Source organism: Puma concolor, chromosome E1 (genome assembly GCF_028749965.1).
Source record: "Puma concolor isolate L17-30 chromosome E1, mPumCon1.1.hap2, whole genome shotgun sequence".
NCBI lineage: Eukaryota > Metazoa > Chordata > Mammalia > Carnivora > Felidae > Puma > Puma concolor.
In genome coordinates, this window is record NC_141680.1 from 13,209,622 (window position 1) to 13,233,330 (window position 23,709).

A 23,709-nucleotide genomic window follows, 5' to 3' on the forward strand; every position below is an offset into this window, starting at 1 on the left:
TTAAAAATTACTCAGGAAAACTTTGAGACAGAAAAATTATCTTTTTAAGTCATCCCTTTGCTGACAAATTGCAAGAGATCACACAACCTTATTTGACCTTTAGTAAAGGTAGGTAGAATAAAAATCTTATATTTAATGATAACTCTAAAAACGTGTCTGTCTTAATGAAACCAACAAACTTAACTCAGTTTAACTATCAAATAGATTCCACCTGTATCTACTTAAAAGCCAAACAACTTGTTTCCCATTGTCCCAGTTTTTACCTGGGACACTGGTGGGGCAAATGTGAAGTGTAAGGTGTAGGTTCAAGGGGGTGCTCTTAGCTCCTTGACAACAAGGGTAGGAGGAGGAGCCCGTGGTGCCAGAGGCACTGAGGATGGAAAGGGCCAGTTATGTAGGCCACACCCAAGGTGCTGCAGAAACAGGAGGAGGGGAGAGGAAGGCAGAAGAGGGGAGGTGCAGCCTCAAAGTGTGGAGGTCTATAAAAGCCCAGAGGGCAGGAAAAGAGGTCTCTGGGTCTTAAAGCCTGTCAGCACAAACAGATGAGTGGAAGCAGAGTTTTTCTCCACACCAAGTGGAAATAGGCCCCCACGTCAGGCCAGAGAAGATGGAACTTCCACGAAACAAAAGGAGTTTCAGCAGCTACTTGGGAATATCCCTTAAAGTCCCCGTCCTCATGCACAGTTGGCTCCAATCAATTATCATAGCCATCAGCCCTGGAAATGAATGAGGGAGAAACCCACACACACAGCCAGAGTAACCTGAGTCTATTAGGAGGAACAGTGAGAGTATCAGTGTCCCCTTCATTATGGATGGCCTATGTTTCCTTCAGCAACCTGGCTTTATTTGGAGGGGGCTTGTATAGAAAATTATCATCCAGTATGATCGGAGGGAGTTTATCAGCCTGGCTAGTGGCCAAACACATTTGGTAAGAGGCCCTTAGGCTGGGGTCCTGATTTATGGTTATTCAGGGCAGGACAGAGGGTACTTCAGTCCATTTGTCCTGTTTCTTGCAGAAGAGATATAACTGATAGATCATATCAATCTTGCAATCTGAATTGATTTCAGTGGGTTAAAAGGTATGTTAAGGGAGAGTCCTTGGAAACTGAAGAAGCTTAGAGAAGATCCATTACCCCAAATCCCCTCTCCCCCTGACTCCCAGGTCGAGTCCCATGCAGAAGTTCCAGGTGTCAAACGTCACCAGAGGCAACCCTCGAATGAAAGTGCTATTGATCACCATTCTGCCATAAAGACCCACAGAAAGGATGCCAGCATACCCCCCACTGCCCACCCTTCCCCACTGCATTCTAGACTACAAACAGATGCCAGTGCGTGGCCCGCAATACCTTGCTGTACCAGGAAGAATCTACTGTTTGTAACCCATGGAAAACACCAGAAGAGTTTTACAAGGGGAAATTATCCAATTTTATAACTGAAGTAGTCAGTAAGGGACACTGATGAAAAATAGTAAAGATAGAAATCCATCATGGTCTAAGTGACATTTCAACGCATGTAGTCTTTACAGCTGACTTCCCTAGAAAAAGGTCCAGGTTGAGTTTTAATTCAGTTGGGTACTGGTTTCAGCCAGCTTCCAGTGGAGGTCTCTTATCCAGAAGCAGCTAGACCAGAGATGTGGAGGGGATCACATTAGACGAATGAGATGGGAACCTCACACTGGAGTCTTAAGATTGGCAGCTGTGCTGGTGACTGAGGTGGTTGTCCCGTACCCAAAAGACAGCCCTGTATAAGAATAGGGATAAAGAGAGCACATCAAGTTTCTGGGTCTTATTTTGGGTCTTATACCCCTTCTGGGCCAGGGTACTGATTTCCAACTGAAAGGCCAGCTTTCGCGGCGCCTGGGTGGCGCAGTCGGTTAAGCGTCCGACTTCAGCCAGGTCACGATCTCGCGGTCTGTGAGTTCGAGCCCCGCGTCAGGCTCTGGGCTGATGGCTCAGAGCCTGGAGCCTGTTTCCGATTCTGTGTCTCCCTCTCTCTCTGCCCCTCCCCCGTTCATGCTCTGTCTCTCTCTGTCCCAAAAATAAATAAACGTTGAAAAAAAAATAAAAAAAATAAAAAAAAAAGAAAGGCCAGCTTTCTCCTCCATATAAAGTAGCCACGGGCTACAGGGTTGCAGCTGGGGCAATTGACATGAAAGTGTTCCAATAAGATTGTATTCCCTAAAAAGCTCCTGAAATGAAAATAAAGGGAGAGAAGAAGAAAAAACCAAGTTTGCACCGAGGCTTGGAGTCCAGATGAAAAGACTTGAAGCCTGATGTAAGGACACAAATAGGATGTGATTACATGATGTCATTTGGAAGTTTTGGGTTCGAGAGTGAATGGCTAGGAAAGAATTGTTAAGACAGTTTTGGTGCAAAAAGATGATTTTATTATAGCAAGAGGACAGGATCAATGGGCAGAAAGAGGTGCATTGGGATTATGAGGAGTGACTGATCTTATGTTTTTTTTTTTTTTAAGTGGATGTGTTTATTTTGAGACAGTGTGTGTGTGAAGGGGAGGAATGGAGGGAGAGCGAGAACTGCAAGTGGTCTGTGCTGCCAGTGCAGAGCCCAACTGATTATATACCTTTAAATTTTTGAAGGGAGAGGGATAGAGACAAAGTTAAGTTTCTAAGGAACTTTAAAGCAAGTCTTTCAGGACCTTGAGGGGATAGCTGCTGTTACTTGTAGTCTTTAAGAAAACATAAACATTAAGGCACTTAGGCAGCCATGAGTCCCTTGAAGAAGGTCACGCTCTGCATAGTTCAGGTATCTTACAGCTGCAGGCTGTAAGATTTAATTTACATTACATTTCTCTTGCCTTTGTTTCCCCGTCAGAAGGCATCACACTTTTTTATTTCAAACTAAATTGCAAAGCTATAGTAATCAAAACAGTACAGTATTGGCATAAAAACTAACATATAGATCAAGGGAACAGAGAGTCAGAAATAAACCCATGCATATGGTCAATGGATTAATTAATTAGTTGTTTGTTTACAATGGAAAGTTTTTTTGCTTAGTACACCAAACATGATGCAAACACTGTCATGACACACATACAGAATATGCAGAACAATATCAAACAGTAGTTTAAATGAAGGGAAACCTTTTTATTGTTATAAAAATGTACTCCCAAGAATCTTTTCTTCAGTTAATTTAATGGTGCATTTCAATAAAATAAAGCATAATGGATTAAGTGGAAGTTAGCTTGTGAATTATTCTTAAAGGTAAAACGCCAATTCTATCAATCATGCCAGTGAAACTAGAACTAAAAATTTCCAAATAAGTGCAAAAGGAGAAGAAGGAGTTAGTTGCCTTTTATGCTTGAACAGTCCAGAGGGAAATGGCTATATTACAAATACAACAGGCAACCCGTTAAGATGGGCTGATCTAGAACAGAGTATTGTATGGATTTTCAGTCTCAAATTGTGCTAAATGCTCATCATTGGTATGGTGTGTTTTGGTCTATATGGATTAATGCCAAGACAGATCCCAATTTGTTACAGAAAGTTGGATTACTGTTGATTTTTGTTTTGTTTTGTTTTTTTAAATATATATACTTTAAAAAGCCAGATATACTTCCACATGCAAAGGCAGGTTTTTCCTGGGAGGAATTACTACAGGAAGTAGTCCGAGGTATGAAGGGTAACATGAGGCTCTCCACCATGAGGTAGTGGGTCAAACTGAAGGAAGGAGTATTTTATTTTTTAATTATTATTATTATCATTTTAGGTAAAGAAGGAACATTTTGAAGTGTCATCTAATCCCATGATAGCGGCCTCGTTCCCACAAGTCTTACAGTAGTTGGGTGCACTGAAAATGGTAAGCACATTTTGATCATGACACCAATTGTATCCTCCCATTATAAGTTGGTGAGCTGGAGAAACCAGGGTAAGACCACTGGCATGATTACATGTTTCAGAATGTCCAAATGTGTAGCTAGTACCCCGTGATGAAATGCCCCACCCACTAGGATCATCTGAATCTGGCCAAAACAGATCACACTTTGGGTCCTCATGTGGAACTTCTTGTAAACGATCCTAGGCTCTTATATAATCCAGTGTTATCTATGGGTGGAGAGATGCCATGCTGTAGAGGCAAAATATCTGTCCATCTACTAAAGCTTTAAGTGGAAGGTAATCAACTAGATCTGTAAAATATGTCCAAACATTGGTATTTGCATACTTTCGTAGACATTCGTCATAAAAGCCTTATAATTCGGTAATTTGTCAGCTTTCTTGTTTTCCTTGCAATATTATAATGTGTTCTGGGTAATGCATCTGTTTTTTTTTTTTCAATATATGAAATTTATTGTCAAATTGGTTTCCATACAACACCCAGTTGGGTAATGCATCTTTAATGCCACAAGAAGAGTCACACTCTCCACTGAGTAGGAGCCTCTGTCTACATAGTCCTCCTTGAATAGATCATTTGTATCTGGTGATTTTCCACCAATTCCATAAGATCATGGAACTGACAATGCACATGTCTACACAGAAACAGGACAGCGAACTTCTTGCACATTTGATTCTTTTGCTAAAATTTCCTTAGCCTTTTGGCACAGCGTCTGCACTTGGTTCTGGTTAAGCTGTTTCCACTCATTCAGCTGCTCAACCCATTAGTCCATCTCCTTGGTGAACGCCTTGTCGTCAAGGAGATCCTGATCCCCTTCCCCACCACCTCCCTGCCCTCTCCCTGCCCCTACCTTCTCATGCTTGTGTGGAGCTCCTAGGAGAAGAAAGAACCAGACAGCTGGCTGCTGGGGCCCTCACCCCACCCCAGGTCAGCTGTCGGTGAGGGCTCTGGCCCAGAGGAGTCCTCAGCCTGCCCTTGGCTTCCAGGTTGCATGCATGGGAGTCAGTGAAGGGTGAAGGGTGTGGGGAGGTTGGAGTGTGGCTCAGGTGGGTGTGGGCACAGTGTCCAGCAGAGGCTAACTACCTGCTACCTCCTCCTTTTCCCCAGCCTCTCAGGGCTCTCTCAGCCCTTTTCTCACTCTTTCTATCCCCTCTTCCTCTGGCCAATTAATTTATGACAAAGGAGCAAAGAATGTACAATAGAGGAAAGAATAATCTCTCCAAAAACTTGTATTGGGAACACTGGACAGCCACATGCGAAAGAATGAAACTGACTACTATCTTCACTACCCACAAAAAATAAAGTAAAAATGGATTAAATACTTGAAATAGGATGTAAAACCAGAAAAGAAAACGTAAATCAAAATCATAGGATGTAAAACCAGAAAACTTAAACTAGAAAGCTTCTGCACGCAAAGGAAAACATCAGCAACATCAACAAACGCAATCTACAGAGTGGGATAAAATATTTGAAAATCATATATCTGATAAGGTGTTACCATCCAAAATATATCAAGAACTCATTCAACTCAGAAGAAGGAGGAGGAGAAGGATGGGGAGGAGGGGGAGGGGGAGGGGAAACCCCAAACAACACAAGTAAAAAATGGGCAGAGGAAGTGAACATGTTTTTTCCAAAGAAGACATACAAATGACCAACAGGTACATGAAAAGCTGCTCAACATCACTAATAATCAGGGGAATGCACACGAAAACTGCAATGAGATACCACCTCATACTTGTTACGTGGCTATTACCAAAAAGACCAGAAATAAGTGTTGGCGTGGATGTGGAGAAAAGGGAACCCTGTGCACTGTTGTAAATTGATGCAGCCACTATGAGAAAGATTATGGAGTTTTCTTAAAAACTTGGAAAAGTAGAACTACCAAAGAAAGTCTGCTGGAAGAATTCCCTCTTGAGTGCAGAAAGTCTGCCTTTATGAAGGGCAATCTGCTTTACTCAAAATCTGCCAATCTGAAAGTAAATTTGATCCAAAAGCATTCTCACAGAAATATCTAGAATAATGTTTGATCCAATATCTGGGCACTGTGACCCACCCAAGTTGATACATGAAATTAATCATCACATGCATTATTGGCAAAATTATTGTTTTGTTTCTAACGTTTTGCCTTGAAACAATTTATCAGTAATAAGCCTAATGATTGTTTTTGATACCTTTTGATTTTGAATCCAAAATTCTTTATTTTATGTAATAATTGTGATGAGATTTTTTGCTGGACTGGTATATTAACGCTGGAGTGAATTACTTCCACTAAGCGTCTAATGAGTTGAAAGTCTTCTCTTTTCCCTCAGCACACTAGAGATGAATAAACCAGTATCTAAGATCTCACATATTTTACATTAAACATTCCTAACTTCTCATTTTCCTTCAAGAATGCAATGTGAGTTGTGAAAAAGATCTCAAGTCAATTGGTAGAGATTAGGACGTACAAGTTCAACCCATCATCGTTGATAGCCATCATGATTCCGTAGAGAAGTTAGTGAATGAGGATGTGGGAAGTCTGAATTCTGGCTCTGGTTGTATCTTCAATTAGCTGTGGGATGTCAGGAGATGAGAAAAAAAGGCTCAGGTTCAAGGCTCACCTCTGCTACTTTTGGTTGTTTGCCCCTGAAAGGTAAACTTAGCATTGTGCTTAGCCAGGCTTGCTTTCTCCGTGAAATGGAGAGTATAAGAAAACTGTGTTTCTCACAAGGTCATTTAGATAATTAAATGAAGGAGTCTTATAGAAGATGAGTGCATTTCATAACAGATTACTAACTGAAGGACTTAGTTGTATGAAAGGGTAATTAGGTGTAGAAGTGTGTTAAAATCCAATCCCATTCTGGTCCAAATCTTTGGCTGAGAGAACACTCATCTGCTTTTTATCTCCAGTTTTGTATCTCTGAAAAGAGGATCATGATCTCATAAGTTTATTCCAAGAAAAGTCTAAGAAATTTGTGATAAGCCAGCACAGATATTATATAATATACTCTTATGAAATTATGGAATAATATCATTAATCTGGGAAGTTAGAAATCTTTAAAAACTGTAAAGACTGATATTTGTGTGATGTTTTGTAGTTTGTAAAGCACTGGTACATTCATGATCTCATTTGAACCTCACACCACCCCCACACAGTAGTATTTTTGAACCCACTTAATCCAGGAAGAACCTTGGGCTCAGAGACAAAAGTATGTGACTTTCTCAAAGGCTAGTGAGGGGCAGAGGTGAGATTTGATAGAATCAGGGTCTGAATTGAAGGCTCATGATTCAGTTCATCATCCCCTTTCTCATTGCGATTCAAGTTGGTAGACTAGGGCCCTGGAAGGCCCGTAGGCAAGGAAAAAGTCAGAAAACCTAAGTCTCAAAGCAGTGAAAGGAAGGGGCTAAAAATTTTTAATAAGATCACAAGCTATTGTTTTATGTACTATGATTTGGGATACCTTTTTTTCAGCATTACTGTGGAAATAGCCTACTGACAAAGATGAGTAACTACTATACCTAGTTCAACATTCAGCTGAGGCTTTATTTTCTCTAGGAAGATTTTTTTGGAGACCCACCTTGGCCAAGGGTCTCTCTCTTCTGCTGTCCCACAGAACCCTAAGCAGACCTTCAGCTCTGCACTTAATGTATTATCATGAACTTGTCTCTGTATAAGTCTGCCTTTTCCACCAAACTCTAAGCTCCTTGATGAAAACAGTACTGAAAAGATGAAAAGACTGTCACTGGTTTCTAGGACTTAGCAAAGTGTCTTGCCTCAGCTAAAATCATTTTTATTTTAAATGTTTTATTTTTAATGTTTATTAATTTTTGAGAGAGAGAGCAAGAGCGAGACAGAGAGTGAGAGAGAGCATGTGCATGAGCGGGGGAGGGGCAGAGAGGGAGGGAGACACAGAATCTGAAACAGGCTCCAGGCTCTGAGCTGTCAGGACAGAACCTGACATGAGGCTTGAACTCACGACCTGAGCCAAAGCTGGACACTTAACAGACCGAGCCACTCACGTGCCCCTCAACTAAAATCTTAATACATGTTTTTAAGTAAATCAAATAAATGTTTGTTGTCTGTATAAATGAATAAACCTTAAATGTATTACCCTATTAGATGAATTGTATTTCTGCTATCAAGATACCTTTTTTAAACCATCGAGCATATATAGAAAATATAAGGGATGAGTAATCGTATGAATCTTGACCAGAAGTGCCCATCAGATTGTTAATTATACCCCACATATTTTAGAGGCTCTAGGACTTCAGTCCTGAGGAATACTTAGATGGTAAACTTCCTCGACTTTGCTCCAAATGCCTGACCGAAATTTGATTATATATTTCCTTAAACCAATTTTACATCGTAACTTGCTGTTTCTTAGCAGATGTTATTGGTGTTTATTGCATAATATATTGGGGTTACAGCGTTATTTAAAAGGGTTATCTTCGTTTGACTCCGATCCTTCCCTTGTTCATTTGCAAAGACAACGTTCTGCTGATAAAGTAGTACTTCCTGCATGTAGTTATAAGGTCCTGGTGATTTCATAATTTGCTTATTGTATCCACCACATTAGCCACTAATCATGCCTGGGGGCACCACTCATGCTTGGTCTAAAACTCAATTTAGTCCATAACAGCAGTTATGAATATCGGCTGCTGTTAGGGTCACATGAATGAAATAGCCCCCTTTAGCTCAGGAGAATGATTAAAGGAAATTGCTAACTCTTGAGCGACATTGTCTACAATGTATTAATTTGTCTCAATATATGAGTGCGAATCTTCCAGGCTAATTTATGTGATTGTATTTTAATGTATGCACATTTAACATGTTGCCCACATTGCTGTCAATTCAGTAGTTACTGTAGTATAGAAGAAGCTTTAAAAATAATTGAATCAGAAGACTTGTCCTCTCAAGACTAATCTGATACATGGCTTAAAGCTACTTGATTGGGAAGAACTTATCTTTAGTTCTATTTCAGACCTTCAATTACACGATGTGATTTTTCATTCTTGGGCAATATCTAAAGTCAGTCCATCATTGGTTTTCCTTCTGGAAAGCATAATGCTTTTCTGAAGAGATTAAAAAATTTTTTTTAACCTTTATTATTTTTGAGAGACAGAGAGAGAGTGAGCAGGGGAGGGGCAGAGAGAAAGAGCTACCGAATTCAAAGCAGACTCCAGCCTCCAAGATGTCAACACAGAGCCCCACCACGGGGCTCAAACCCACAAACCTTGAGATCATGACCTGAGCTGAAGTTGGACGCTCAGCTAAGTGAGCCACCCAGGTGCCCCTGAAGAGAGTTTTTAAAGAGTTTTTCTGATGTTTGTAGTGTGTGTCTTTCCTTTACACATTACTATAGACTGCAAAATCGTGTAGACTGCTGTAGCTTCAAAATAGCACAGTTCCGGGGCACCTGAGTGGCTCCATTGGTAAAGTGTCCGACTCTGGTTTCTGGCTCAGGTCATGATCTCATGATTCGTGAGCTCAAGCCCTGCGGTCAGGCTCTGCACTGACAGTGTGGAGCTGCTTGGGATTGTCTCTCTCCCTATCTCTCTGCTCGTACCTCCCCTCAAAAAAAATTAAAAAAGAAATAGCACAGTTCCCCTCCTTCCATCGTACACAGCTCACTCATCTCTACATCTTGTGGATTTTTGTCTTCTAAGCATTTCTTCCATTTCTTCCTTCAACTTTATCCCTGATACAGCTGGCACAGTTCAAATTAATCACCTTTTACTGGCAGTAATCTTTCACCTGATTTTTTGTGACAGACTCTTAATTTATACTCACTCCTTTGTGAGTCCATCACCATTCCTGTGCCCAGTGGCCACCATCAGCTCCCTCAACTCCACTCTTCCTCTTCTGAAACATTGTTCAGTTATCATACTAAGGAGCATCCTGTATACCCCAAGTTGAATTGGGTGTCCCCCTTGGTTCCCATAAGACCTTGCGCTATGGATGTTATTTGTAGGCACCTAAGAATCGTCAAATGCTCTCTGGCTCCCCACTGTTACCTCCTTGAAGATAGGATCCCTACAATCCACTTTTAACATCCCCAGCATGACTTTTTATGTTGTTGAGTTCTGTCAAGAGCCTCTCATGGAACTGAGATCATACTACCTGACTTCTTACATGTTTTCATCTCAGTGCTGCTGTAAGTGAAGGTGAGGTGGAAACTGTTTTCTTTTAAAAGCCACTTTAAGATTGGACAACTGTACATGAAATGCATTCTCATGATCTAAAATAGAAATATTTCTTGGAAATCAAATATTTATGCTTTAACTATCAATGTGCATATGTACTTATGACATATGTCATCGTGTCACTCAGAAAACATTAGTATTTCAATGTATGATCAAATACATACAACACACAAGGAAAAATTAGAGTTATACCTATATATTTTTTAAAGTAGGCTTCATGCCCAACATGGAGCCCAATGCGTTGCTTGAACTCATAACCCAAGATCAAGACCTGAGCTGAGATCAAGAGTCGGACACTCAATCGACTGAGCCACCGAGGTGCCCCAGAATGATACCCACTCTTAACTTCAACCAGATTTGCATATGAAACATTGACTGAGTATTTCTCCTGTTCCCCCCATTGTAAAAATTAAATCCGTAATTTGGTAAAGTAGACAAGCTTCTTCAAATGCTCTTAGTTTGTAATATGGCTATTTTTCATTTTGTCCTGAACTGAACAACATAACCTTTCCCTATTTGATATCATCATCACCTATCTACCATTTCTTCACCTAAAGCCATATGAATATATAAAAAAAATCTTGCCAGGGGCATCCGGGTGGCTCAGTCAGTTGAGCATCCGACTTCAGCTCAGGTCATGATCTCACAGTTGACGAGTTTGAGCCCTGCGTCGGGCTCTGTGCTGACAGCTCAGAGCCTGGAGTCTGCTTCGGATTCTGTGTCTCCCTCTCTCTCTGCCTCTCCCCCGCTCATGCTCTGTTTCAAAAATAAAGATAAACATTAAAAAAAAATCTTTCCATACTCGTTCCATACTTTTTCCAGAGTGATGAACTAAAACATTCCAGTTGTGTCTCAACTTTACTTAAATGCTTTCAGTCACTCCCCTTTGTCTGTAGGATACAGTTTCTATTTTTGGTCTGGCATTACTTCAAATTTCACTTCCTGTCATTCTGTTGCTCAAGCCTCACCTGTGCTATGGGAAATGTGAGCCACTTATGCTCTGCTCTGGCCATGCTACGCACTGTCACATGTTCCCTGCAGCTCACTTGCTCTTCTCTGTCTGGAAAGTCCTTCCCCGGGCCTCTTTTTGGGAAAGTGCTTCGGTCATTCAAGATCTGGTGCAGCCTATGATGCTACCTCACTCATCCCCTGCAGAGTAAATGTATGCAGTTTCCGTTAGCCTTCTCATTTTATTACAGTTATGTATATTTCTGCTTTCCCAGGTCATTTGGGAGCCCCTCAACTGCAGTGAAATGCTTTGTTTGAAAATTCCAATACTTAGCAAAGTTAACTGCTGGTAGCAGATATTCAATAAATACTTGTAGACTTGAGTTGCCTCACTCAATATAACATCTTGAGGTACACACACACACACACACACACACATACATATATGTATATACATACATATATACGTATATACATACATATGTATATATGCAAAATGGTTCATCTTTCCACATCCTCAACTACATCTGTCATTGCCTGAGTTATTTATTTTAGCCATTCTGACAGGTATGTGAGGTGTTATCTCATTGTGGTTTTGATTTGTATTTCCCTGGTGACGAGTGATGTTGAGCATTTTTTCATGTGTCAGTTGGTCATCTAGATATCTTCTTTGGAACAGGGTCTATTCAGGTCTTTTGTCCATTTCGTCACTGGATTATTTGTTTTTTGGGTGTTGAGTTTGATAAGTTCTTTACAGATTTGGATATTAACTTTTTATCTGATGTGTCATTTGCAAATATCATCTCCCATTCCGTCAGTTGCCTTTTAGTTTTGCAGATATTTTCCTTCGCTGTGCAGAAGATTTTTATTTTGATGAGGTCCCAATAGTTCATTTTTGCTTTTGTTTACCTTGCCTCTAGAGACATGTTGAATCAGAAGTTGCTGCTTTCTTCTCTAGGATTTTGATGGCTTCCTGTCTTATGTTTAGGTCTTTCCTCGATTGTGAGTTTATTTTTGTGTACGGTATAAAAAAGAGGTTAATTTTTCTGCATGTCACTGTCCAGTTTTCCCAGCACCATTTGCTGAAGAGACTGTGTTTATTCCATTGGATATTCTTTCCTGATTTGTCAAAGATTAGTTGGCCATATGTTTGTGGGTCCATTTCTGGGTTCTGTATTCTGTTCCATTGATCTTAGTGTTTGTTTTTGTGCTACAATTTTATTTTTAAAGTTTATTTGTATTTATTTTGAGAGAGAGAGAGAGAGAGAGCAAGCAGGGGAAGGACAGAGAGCAAAGGAGACAGAATCCCAAGCAAGCTCTGTGCCATCAGTACAAAGCCAATTGTGGGGCTCCAACTCAGTAACTATGAGATCATGACCTGAGCTGAAGTCAAGAGTCGGATGCCCAACTGACTTGAGCCCCTCAGGAGCCCCAATGTATTTCACTGAATGCATGTAGACACTGTCTTTATGAATGACCATCATGAGAAAGGCTGTGAAGATGAGCAAGTACTTTCCACAGTGACCGTGTTAACTCTTTTTTTTTTTTTTTCTTTTAGAGAGAGAAAGAGAGAGTATGTCTGGGCAGGGGGGGGAGGGAGGGAGAGAGAGAACCCTAATCAAGCTCCATGCTCAGAGTGGAGCCCAATGTGGGGCTCCATCCCAGGACTCTGGGATCATGATCTGAGCCAAAATCAAGAGTCAGATACTTAACCGACTGAGCCACCCAGGGAACACAAGAGTGACAGTATTCTAACTCTTGTAACTGTTCCCATTTGGGGCATATATCTGGGTTAGTTCAAAATGAGATGGGGAATAGTACATAATCTTTCCTGTATTTGGTGGAGTACAGAACAGTTAGAAGCTGAATTTAAAATACTTTCGGGGCGCCTGGGTGGCTCAGTCGGTTAGGCGGCCGACTTTGGCTCAGGTCATGATCTCGCGGTCCGTGGGTTCGAGCCCTGCATCGGGCTCTGTGCTGACACCTCGGAGCCTGGAGCCTGTTTCAGATTCTGTGTCTCCCTCTCTCTGACCCTCCCCTGTTCATGCTCTGTCTCTCCCTGTCTCAAAAATAAATAAAATGTTTAAAAAAATAAAAAACTTTCAACCTACACTCTAGCTAGAGTTTAGACCTTATTGAGGTTTTTTTTCAGATTTGTGTGGTATAGACAAATACTTCTATCAACTCCGTAGGACTTTGAGGATGTTTGATTAGCAGTAATTCACGGTTATAATTTTCTTAAATCCTTGAGATACTGAGCAAAGGTCAATACTTTTTCGATGAGCATTTTCTACTTCTCTACAAGTTTGTAATTTATGTGTTTCTCTTTTTTGCTTCCACTACATCTACAATAGAGTAAAGGATGGAATACAACTTTATATAAAATAAGACATGAAAATAAATTTTCCCATTTGGTCAGTGTTTTCAAATTTGGAAGTTACAAATGTAACTTTAGGTTGATATGTAAATATATAGATATTTTCATTTATAACTATCAGATATCTGTGAATGTAAAATTATAAAATTAGATGATGCATATCAATGAAATATTCATATTTGAGAATAAATATTTACATCTGGAATCAGAAGCCAAGGAAAATTGAAACATAAATACACGTACATTTCTCTTTTGCGGTGCCAGGGGGAAAAAATCATAGGATTGGAAGATTTCAAGCTATTCCTTTAAGGAAACCCATTCATTTTTCAAAATCAACATATTCTGTCTCTCTTTACTAAGCCATTATCACACACACAAATAAAAAAGAAATCAGTTGGCATATGGAAACTGAAATCCATTTAAATTACACTGAATAATTCAACAAACAGGAGAAGGAACATCTGGGGCATCTGGGGCACCTGGGTGGCTCGGTCAGTTGAGCATCCAACTCTTGGTTTCAGCTCAAGTCATGATCTTATGGTTCATGAGTTTGAGCTCCACATCGGACTCTGTGTGGGCAGCATGAGCCTGCTTGGGATCCTCTCTCTCCTTCTCTCTCTGTCCCTCCCCTGCTCACGCACTCTGTCTCTGTCTCTAAACAAAAAACCAAACAAACAAACACACAAACTTATTTTTTAAAAAACCCTGCAGAGTCTGTCTCTTCAGTTCAGGTCAGCGGGTGTTACCCAGAGCCTCGTGCAAGGTCTGCTGGGTGAGGAACAACCACCTGAGCAATGGGGACCCACTTACTGTCCTCTAGAAGATTTCTTTATTCAAGAAGTATCTGTGGACTCATAAGAGCCACAGAAATCAGGATGTTTCCTATCTGAAGTTCATAGTGATAATAAAAAATGGAGAAGGGATTATCTGGACCTCCAAGTTCGCTGACTAAATGATGCAGTGTTTTGGGATAATAATAAAATGTGATCACTCACCAATGGAAGGAAACACTTCTGGGAGCTACCTAAGGCAAAACTGTGGTTAGCTGACACTTTTGAAGGTGAATGCTTTTTGTTCTCTAGGCCTTTAAAATTTAATTGGAAATAAAATTATTTTGTATCAACTGGTTTTCCTGTTGATGCCAATAAGTTGTATCTACTTCTGACTTTATTTAGTCACTAGCCTGCCAAAGGGAAGCACACACACCCAAATCTAAATCTTTCCTTATCTTATATGCACAATTTGGAGAATTCAAGCGACATTCAGGTGCCGGGTACCCAAACTGCACACCTACTGTACTATGTCCTTTAATTACATATGTCAAGAAAGCAGGCATTTTTTTTGCCTGATCAGTCTCAAGCTGTAAAGTTTTCTGTTGTTGTGGAATTTTTTTGATTTCTGAATTTTAGGTTGATTTAGGACAAAAATCGACACAAAATGATCCCTCTTCATCCATCCAGCTTATCACGATTTTATGAGCTATGTAGCTTTTGAAGAAGCTTAGCAAGTTCTTTGTGTGTAAGAAGAATGACTTTTTGCCAGTCAAGTGATGAGTCGTAGGGTTTTCTTTTTGCTACTCAGAGCATGGTCTGAGCAATAGGAGAGTTCCTTGTGAATCTTCCAAACTTCCACAGCCTCAACCACCTGCTGTCTGTGTATAGATGCTTCCGAGTTGTCAGAGACAAGGTTACCAGAAGCCCTGAATTAACATTTGCAGAAAAGGAGCCTTAGCAATAGCAGGAAAGGGCAATGGGAACTTAATAATGCTGCATTTTTAATAGCCCCTTGTACTTGCTGTTTTTATACAGTGAACTTTTGACTGAGATGAATACATGTAGGAAAGACCCCGGGGAAAAATTCATTAGAATTTAAACACTTTTGGGGCGCCTGGGTGGCGCAGTCGGTTAAGCGTCCGACTTCAGCCAGGTCACGATCTCGCGGTCCGTGAGTTCGAGCCCCGCGTCAGGCTCTGGGCTGATGGCTCAGAGCCTGGAGCCTGTTTCCGATTCTGTGTCTCCCTCTCTCTCTGCCCCTCCCCCGTTCATGCTCTGTCTCTCTCTGTCCCAAAAATAAATAAACGTTGAAAAAAAAAAAAAAGAATTTAAATACTTTTGATTGGGCACCTGGGTGGCTCAGTCGGTGAAGCCTCTGACTCTTGATTTCTGCTGAGGTCATGATCTATGTGGTTCCTGAGCTTGAGCCCTGTGTCAGGCTACATGATGACAGTGCAGAACCTGCTTGGGATTCTCTCTCTCTCTCCCGCGGCCCCTTCCCCACTTGTGTGCACTCTCTCCCTCTCTCTCTCAAATAAAAAAAAAATAAACAAAATTAAACCCTTTTGAGGTTGACTTACTTGCACTTCTTTGCTTAACCTTAGACTCTTATTTGACTGATTACAGTGTGCCTCCCAGATCAGTTCAAATTGCCCGACAAAGTTTACTTTGCTTTGTCTCAATTAAAAAGTGGTAGCTTCCATCAAGGGGAAACCAGACTCTAATTAACCTAATTAAGTGGTTTGGTCAAAGCCAACACTTACTGAGCTGAGGTTTGAAGTCTGCACCAATTAACTTTTTACTGCTAAACATTATTTTTTGATAGTTGCACTCTGAGTTGAGGAAATACCATTAATATATATAGTTTAGCCAAACACAAAAGAATCAACTTTAAAGGAAAACCTTCTTTTCAAGTTTCTGATTATTTGGTCAATTCTCCTTATTCATCATAGTCACATTATTCTCTTGATTTCTCTCTTCTCTGTGTTTCGTCATTAATTTTCATCATGCTCAGGACTTCTAGTTTACAGAGTGCATTTTTCGTCCTGGCGAGAGGAGGTTGCAAAGTGGGATTAGGGGTTCACACAGGTGACAAGAAGGCAGAGAAAGCCTTGGAAGTGAAATCATTAAAAGTCCATGTTCAAATGTTGAAGTTTAATGTAATAAGAGTTAGCTTTAATCAAAGGCATTCTTGCAGGAGGGGCTTATGCCGTCTCCTCTCTGGATGGGAGCATGAATTTTTTTAAATGTTCCTACTGTGCACACAAAGCATTAAAGAGTCATAGCAGCTAGATAGGATGCTGATTTGTTGCTTCTAGTGTCATATCCTCTGGTCCTACTGTTTATGTTTTTTTATTACTACTTAATGTTTGCAGGTGTATGTCTTTGATAGTTAATGTTTCTCTATATCGCTTATTGTTCTTTTTTTTTTAATATTTTAATTTTTAAGTAATCTCTGCACCCAATGTGAGGCTCAGACTTACAACCTTGAAATCAAGAGTCACATACTCCATAGGGTGAGCCAGTGAGGCACCGCTCCCCTGTCGTTCTTAACATAGTATGTTACACATAGTATGAACAGGTATGGATCAAAACAATTAAGTTGGGTTTCCTGGGTCGTTGTTTCTTTGTACTTTTTCTGTGGACCTTTGCAAGCATTACAAGAATGGTAGTTACATCTAGATCGCAAATATCTTAGGAGTCCTGTGCTTTAAGTATGAGAAAGGCAGCAGGTATTCCCCAAAGGTTTTATGACTTGATCTTTGTGTTTGTGTGTAGGTGTGTGTGTGTATGTGTGTGATTCTCATATGAGTAACAGTCAATGAAATAAATCCCATCCCACATTATAAATACATTTCAGTATTCTCAGATGTTTGCTTTATGGTTTTAAATCACCTAAAGGAATGTCAGCTTTGAAATATCCTTCATCCAAGTCACAGATGTCTGGTAGACCCCATCCTGAGGCTGAATGGACAGAGGGAGCATTCTATCCTGAGAAGTGAAGTAACGACACATACTTCTAGAAATCTAAAAGGAAGGATAATTTGTATGTGTTTAGTCCTTCATGCAATACTTTAAAATGCATTTTCATATTTGGTCTTCACTGCAACTCCATGAGACACATTCATGTTATTTCTCCATTTAACGGCTGAGTAAACTGAGGCTTTACAAATTTAAATGAGTCAGGATTTGAACCTGGGCCTTCTGATACCCTAACCCATTGTCATTTCACTAAAGTAAGTTACTTGTCTTGGCTTGGGAAGGTCTTATCTTTAGGAATGTCACCTCATGGCATAATCTTTCTAGTGTGCCATGCATCAATGTATATAATTTTCTATATTTTACCAAGAGGGTTTCCTAGAAAATTATAAAGAAATCAAAATAATTGTTAGACCACAGATATGTTCATAGATGATGACCCAGATAAAATTCAGATGTAATTTTTTTCTATATGGGGGAGAACATGCTTTTCTCTGAATCAGGAACCTGAATGTTCCTGAACCTAGTTCATTATGTTGAACAACTCCACTCAAGGTCCTTCCTGTCCAAGACTTGCCCTGAGTACTGTTAGAATATTGACAGGAAGTCCTGGTTCTGTTAGAAGGATGTGGTAGGTATGCAACTGGTCTTAGACAGTCTTTCCCAAATTTTGTTGCACATCAGGATCCAGGCTTTCAGGATTGAAATCTCTAGGAACAGGATCTGGATAGCTGTTTTTACAAGCTTTCTGGTGCACTTTTTGGGAAATGCCGCTTAGAAATTTCATTTAGGAAAGTGTTAAGGGCCTGGGAATCCAACTCCACAGGAGTCAATGTAATAGGCTTGTCGCAGAAAGAGCTCATAGGGTTTGAATGTATAAGAATCTACCCCAATTTATTCTCCAAGGTCTAGGAGGACCAGAAGTCAAAGTAACCCTGTGGGTGGGGGTGGGGGTGCCTGAGTGGCTCAGTCAGTTAAGCATCCAACTCTTGATTTCAGCCCAGGTCATGATCTCACCATTTGTGAGATGGAGCCCCGTGTCAGGCTCTGCGCTGATAGCATGGAAACCCGCTTGGGATTCTTTCTCTCCCTCTCTCTCTACCCCTCTCCCCTGCTTGCTCACTGTCTCTCTGTCTGTCTGTCAAAATGAATAAATAAACTTAAAAACAAAAAAACAAAAACAAAAGCAACAAAAAGTAACCCTAGGCCATTCTCCACAGCTCCCTAGACATTTAAATACTTGTCAAAATCCAGAGACTTTTGAAAATCATTTCCAGAGCACTAAGTTCATAGAACCATAGAATTGAGTACTAAAAGGGCCTGTAAGTTTCTTTAGCTAAAACACTCAATCTGAAAACAATGAAAATAAATTATTATATAGAAAAGTGATCAAATAAAACAAACATTTATTAATGCATTTAATAAGATTATACTGAAATGGAAAAAATCTACTGAGAGACAGTAAAGGAGACAGATAAGTGGAGAGCATAACTTCAGGAAGGAAAGATGGGATATTCTTAAAGAGTTTTTTTCACTCTCCTCTACAGAGTCCTTCAACATATTCTGGTGACGCTCAAAAGGAAATTCTAACTCCTTGGCATTGATCCAAAGGCCCTTGGAATTCAACTTGTGTCCCCTCTTTACCCTCGTCATTCTCCTCTCCCTGCAGATGCTCTCTGGCTCCTCTGATTCCTGGCATCTCTCCCCCTTGAAAACCACACAGCTGCCTCCAGATGACCATCTTTATCCTACTAACCTTCGTATTGTCTTATCTAAAACGTGACCTCATCGCCCTTTGTCTCTGCACTTGGCATTAGCTTTCCTTCAGAGTATGTACTATCTAGCACTCCCCACATCCCGACTTCACATTGTATGTGTGCGTGCTTGCTGTTTTGCACTCTTTTATGCAATTATGCCATGACTGTTGGCTCTTTGGATTGTCCACTGCTGTCTTAGTGCCAGGCCCATAGTAGGCACTCGGTACACAGTTATTGAATGAGTAAGTAAATGAATTCTCCTTAACCTAGTGTATAAATTCTATGAGATCCCAATCAAATTCACAAAGAATTTACGGTTTTGGAACTTGATCAAATGACTCAAATTCATACATACTAAAGTTTAGAATATACATATTTTTTGGAACAAATTCTACTTGCAGAAACTTCTCCAAACAATAATGGAATAAATGTTTGGAGACACCTAGAGAATGACCATCACAGAAGTATTCAGAAAGCCGAAAATGGAAAATAATTTTTAAATCCATTAATGAGAGTGTAGTTATATGATCTACGGTTGGAGAAAAAAGGTACTAGAAGATAATATTTTTCAGAGATATTTCAGTGATATTATAAATGAAGTGTTACCAAACAATATATACAACTTTTAAAATAAAGATATATGTATATTTACATATATGCATAGCATATCTGAAAGAATATTTATGAAGATATTAGTAATTATTTCTGATTGTGGGGAATATTATCTTGACTTATTTTTAGAATTCCTCATTTCTTTTTTTTAAATGTTTATTTATTTTTGAGGGAGACAGAGAGAGACAGAACGCAAGCAGGGGAGGGGCAGAGAGAGAGAGGGAGACACAGAATCCGAAACAGGCTCCAGGCTGTGAGCTGTTAGCATAGAGCCGGACAGGGGGCTTGAACCCACAAACTGTGAGATCATGACCTGAGTCAAAGCTGGATGCCTAACGACTGACCCACCCAGGAGACCCTAGAATTCCTCATTTCTACTATAGCCATGATTTATTTTTAAAATGAAAAGGTCTATATTTACTTTGGAAAAGGGAAAACAGTATCCAGTACAATTTCCGTATTGTATACATGAAAAAATTGGTTCAAGATAGGAATTGTGTGTGTGTGTGTGTGTGTTTAGGTATGTCCTCCCTCAAGTATGAAGATGGAGATGAAGAAGTTTCTTGAATATAATCCATCAGGAAGAAGAGCAGGCTTTGTTTCACTGAAAGGTTGGGAGTTGTTTTAATTTTTCCTGAACCAAATAGCTATTTTTTAGTAATCCCAAGCTTAGCTGCCAAAGTGTCATGTGAAAAGACACTTGATTCAGAGAGAGATCTCCGCACACAGAATATGTTTACCACAGGACATTAAGGCAGTGACACTCGTCCACCCCCACACTGACTATATTTTTTTGGCTTGATTTTTATAGGTCTCCCCTGTTTTGTTTCTTAGCATAGTTATAGAACTTTTTTAAAGCTTTATTTTAAGAGAGACAGAGAGAGAGAGAGAAAACAGGGGAAGGGCAGAGAGAGAAAGGGGCCCAGAGGATCTGAAGCAGGCTCTGTGCTGACAGCAGAGAGCCTGACACAGGGCTCATACTCACGAACTGTGAAATCACGACATGAGCCAAAGTTGGATGCTCAACTGACTGAGCCACCCAGGTTCCCCAATAGTTGTCGAACTTTCTAAGGCCTTGATGTGTTCTATTTTAAAATTCATTTTCTATTTCTACTATAGTGAACCTCATCTGTCCACTCTTTAGATTTCTTCTCCTTTTCCCCTTTTCTTCTCTTTAAAATCTTATTTCCAGCATACATGAAGCAAAAAACCTATTTTCATGCCATTGAAAAAACTCACAACTGCCTAAATGCTGTTTCAGTTCTTAAAATGTAACAGTTAATATTGCAGGGTTTTCCATTGTCTGTATTTAACTTTTTACTCCATTCAAGTGTCTTTTACATCACCCTTAAATTTCACCTTTACTTTTTTGGTTTCTACCTTCTCTTTAGTACCTTGCCATAGTTTTCTTTTCCTGTTTTCTTTTTGTCCTCTCTTTCTCTTCTCTCGCTCTCTTCCATTTTAACAAACCCAATGACGTGGAAGTTCCATGCCACAGACAGGAGCTGTCTGGGGATTTGCTCTTCCACTTCGGGATGGCTTTTCAGAAATCTCACCTTGAGAATGAAATCCAGCCATTTGCAACAACATGGATGAACTTTGCAGTCATTTTCATGAAATAGGTGAAGTCAGACAGAGAAACGTAAATACTGTACTGATCTCATTTATATGTGGAATTTCATGAAATAAACTCGTAGATGCAAAGAATAGATTACTGGTTGCTCGAGGAGTGGTGTGGGGAGTGGGGGGAGGGGGGGTGCATGAAATGGGTGAAGAGGACCAAAAGGCAGAGGCTTCCAGTTGTAAAATGAGGAAGTCCTGGGGATGTAATGTACTGCATGGGGACTGTGGTTAATAAAGCTGTATTGCATGTTTGAGAGTTGCTGAAAGAGTAGATCCTAAAAGACAAAAATTTCTTTGTAAAGATGAATGTTAACTAGACTTATTGCGGTGATCATTTTACAATACGTAAAAAAAAAAAAAAAATCATTACATACTACACCCAAAGAGTAATATATAATGCTATGTGTCCAATATACCTCAATAAAAAACAAAAGAAAAACAAACCAAAAACCCCACAACTTCACCTTGATATCCCAATTTTACCACTGGTTATAATTCTATTTGTGTACCTGATATTCTTGATAGTTCTGATTTTCTGGAACAGTATTCCTTCTCAAATCCTCATACTGTCTGGCCTTAAACTAAGAAATATGCATTTATGGTGCACCTGGGTGGCTTAGTGGGTTGAGCATCCCACTTAGGTCAGGCCGTGATCTCACAGGTCGCCTTGTGAGTTCGAGCCCTACATTGGGTTCTCTGCTGTCAGGGCAGAGCCTGCTTTGGATCCTCTGTCCCTATCCCTCTCTGCACCTTCCCTGCTCACACTCTGTGTCTCAAAAATATAATAACATAAAAATAAAGAAATAAGCACTTAGAATCTACTTTCTTTGATATACATGCTATTAAATTTGAGACAAAGAAAAAGAGAAAATGCTATGTGGCAGTTCTCTGCAGGTTGCTCTGGAGACAAGGCATTTCAAGGCAGAAGCCTGCCTGTTGTCCTCGGTAAAGAACATAATGGTGCTAAGCATTGTCTGGACACTGGGAAGGAAAAACTGTGGTTTTCTTCTTGTGCCCTTACTGCCCAACTGGTTTCTCTTTTAGTGGGGCAGGAAAGAAGTTTACTCGCCAGGATCTCTTAGAGGTCTTCCTAAATTCCTGGCTCTTTTTATAAAGTTTGAATAGAATCAGAGTTGTTTGTTCCTTTTTCTTGGAAGAGGCAATTGGTGCTCGGTGGCAATATTAATGGCTGAGGGGTTGCATTTTGGCAATGTCAGTCTGCCTGGAATGCCATTCCCTGAGAAGTAGGAAGGCCATTTTCTTAACTTATGGACCTTGTTCTCAGGCAAGTTCCCACTGGGAGAAAGCCTGTGCTGGGCTTCTCTGTTTCCAGGGAAAGCCGAGCAGAGGGGTGGTTGGGGTCTCTGTCGATCTAGGATCAGCATTCGGCTTGTTCATAGAAATACTGAAGAGTGCACACACAGCCCTCACCCACATCCCCAGTTTCTACTGGAGTTCTCTCCATGCAGCGAGTTTCCTATATCTATCTCATGGCTTAACAGTGTCTCACATACAGAAGGTGCAGCAAGAAAGGCAAATCTCCACTGGTAGACTGAGCAACTTCTTGTCTGTTTTTTCCTCATGTGTATGATGTATCATAGTAACTTGACTGGTGAGCTTCCTCACAAAAAGGGCAAGGGTTTCTACTTTTTGTATTCCTGCTGGCATCTAGCTCATTACTTTATTCGCAGGGAGCACACAGAATGTCACTGACCTTTATTCAGCATCCATATTTGTAATGTTTTATTTCATATTATAAAACTAGATGACTAGGTGATAGTTGCACAATCATGTGAAAGCACCATGGAACTGTATGCTTACAGATGGTTAAAACATGAAACTAGGAAGAGTAGGTGAATAGCATCTTTTGAAGTGTCTTGCACAGTAGATCAATGAACTGTTGTTCTGTAACAAGCCACCATGAACTGTCACTGGTATCCAAAATAGATGTGAATTTTTCATGTGTCTTGGGGTTCATCCCATCCAAGCTGGACTTACTTGAAGGCCTCTGATGAAGGTCTGGGCTGATGTAGGCATTGAGTGCTGGCTGGAGATTGGCTAAATAGGCATTAGGACCTGATGATGGACCTCAGTTCCATGTGTTTCTCATCTGCCCGAGGCCAGTGCCGCATGCCCTTCTCCTGGTGTTCCTGGAGGCGCCAGAGAGTAAGCCCCAAGCACAAGCTTATCTTGAGCCTCTCCCTGTGCCACTTCTGCTAATATCCTGTTGATCAAAGCAAGTCCGTGGAGCCCAAAGTCAAGTCTCAGGGTGAGTCACTCAACCACAGTGGATAGGAGGCACTAAACAGTGTATGGAAGAGAATACGGAAATAGGAAGGTGTGAAGAATCAGGGCCAAATGATGTAATCTACCATACATTGTGTGGAATACTAGTGACCAATTCTATGAGACGAATTATTTTATATAACTTTGTGGTGCCCTCCCACTGTGGCCAAGATTTTAATCAGACCTGTATTGTAATCTGGAATATCCATTTTCAGCAATTAGGATTGTGGTTGCACATTTCAGGGAGAGTGTAGTTTGGTGACAGTCTTGTCTAATATTCAGCCCAGCTGACAAAGACTGACCATGCTATGCTGAGCCTA

General features: G+C 40.4%; 1 long non-coding RNA gene and 1 pseudogene across 2 annotated transcripts in view; one reads left to right on the plus strand and one right to left on the minus strand.

Moving 5' to 3' along the window:
- The window catches only part of LOC147574091 (uncharacterized), a 113,446-nt gene that overhangs the window by 43,495 nt on the left and 46,242 nt on the right, over positions 1-23,709 (plus strand). For both annotated transcript variants that reach the window (XR_015243917.1, XR_015243916.1), the window contains one exon: positions 3,729-3,818. This is a non-coding gene — a long non-coding RNA (uncharacterized LOC147574091). The remainder of the gene's footprint in view (positions 1-3,728; positions 3,819-23,709) is intronic.
- LOC112857118 (serine/threonine-protein phosphatase 2A catalytic subunit beta isoform-like) lies at positions 3,614-4,472 on the minus strand (annotated as a pseudogene).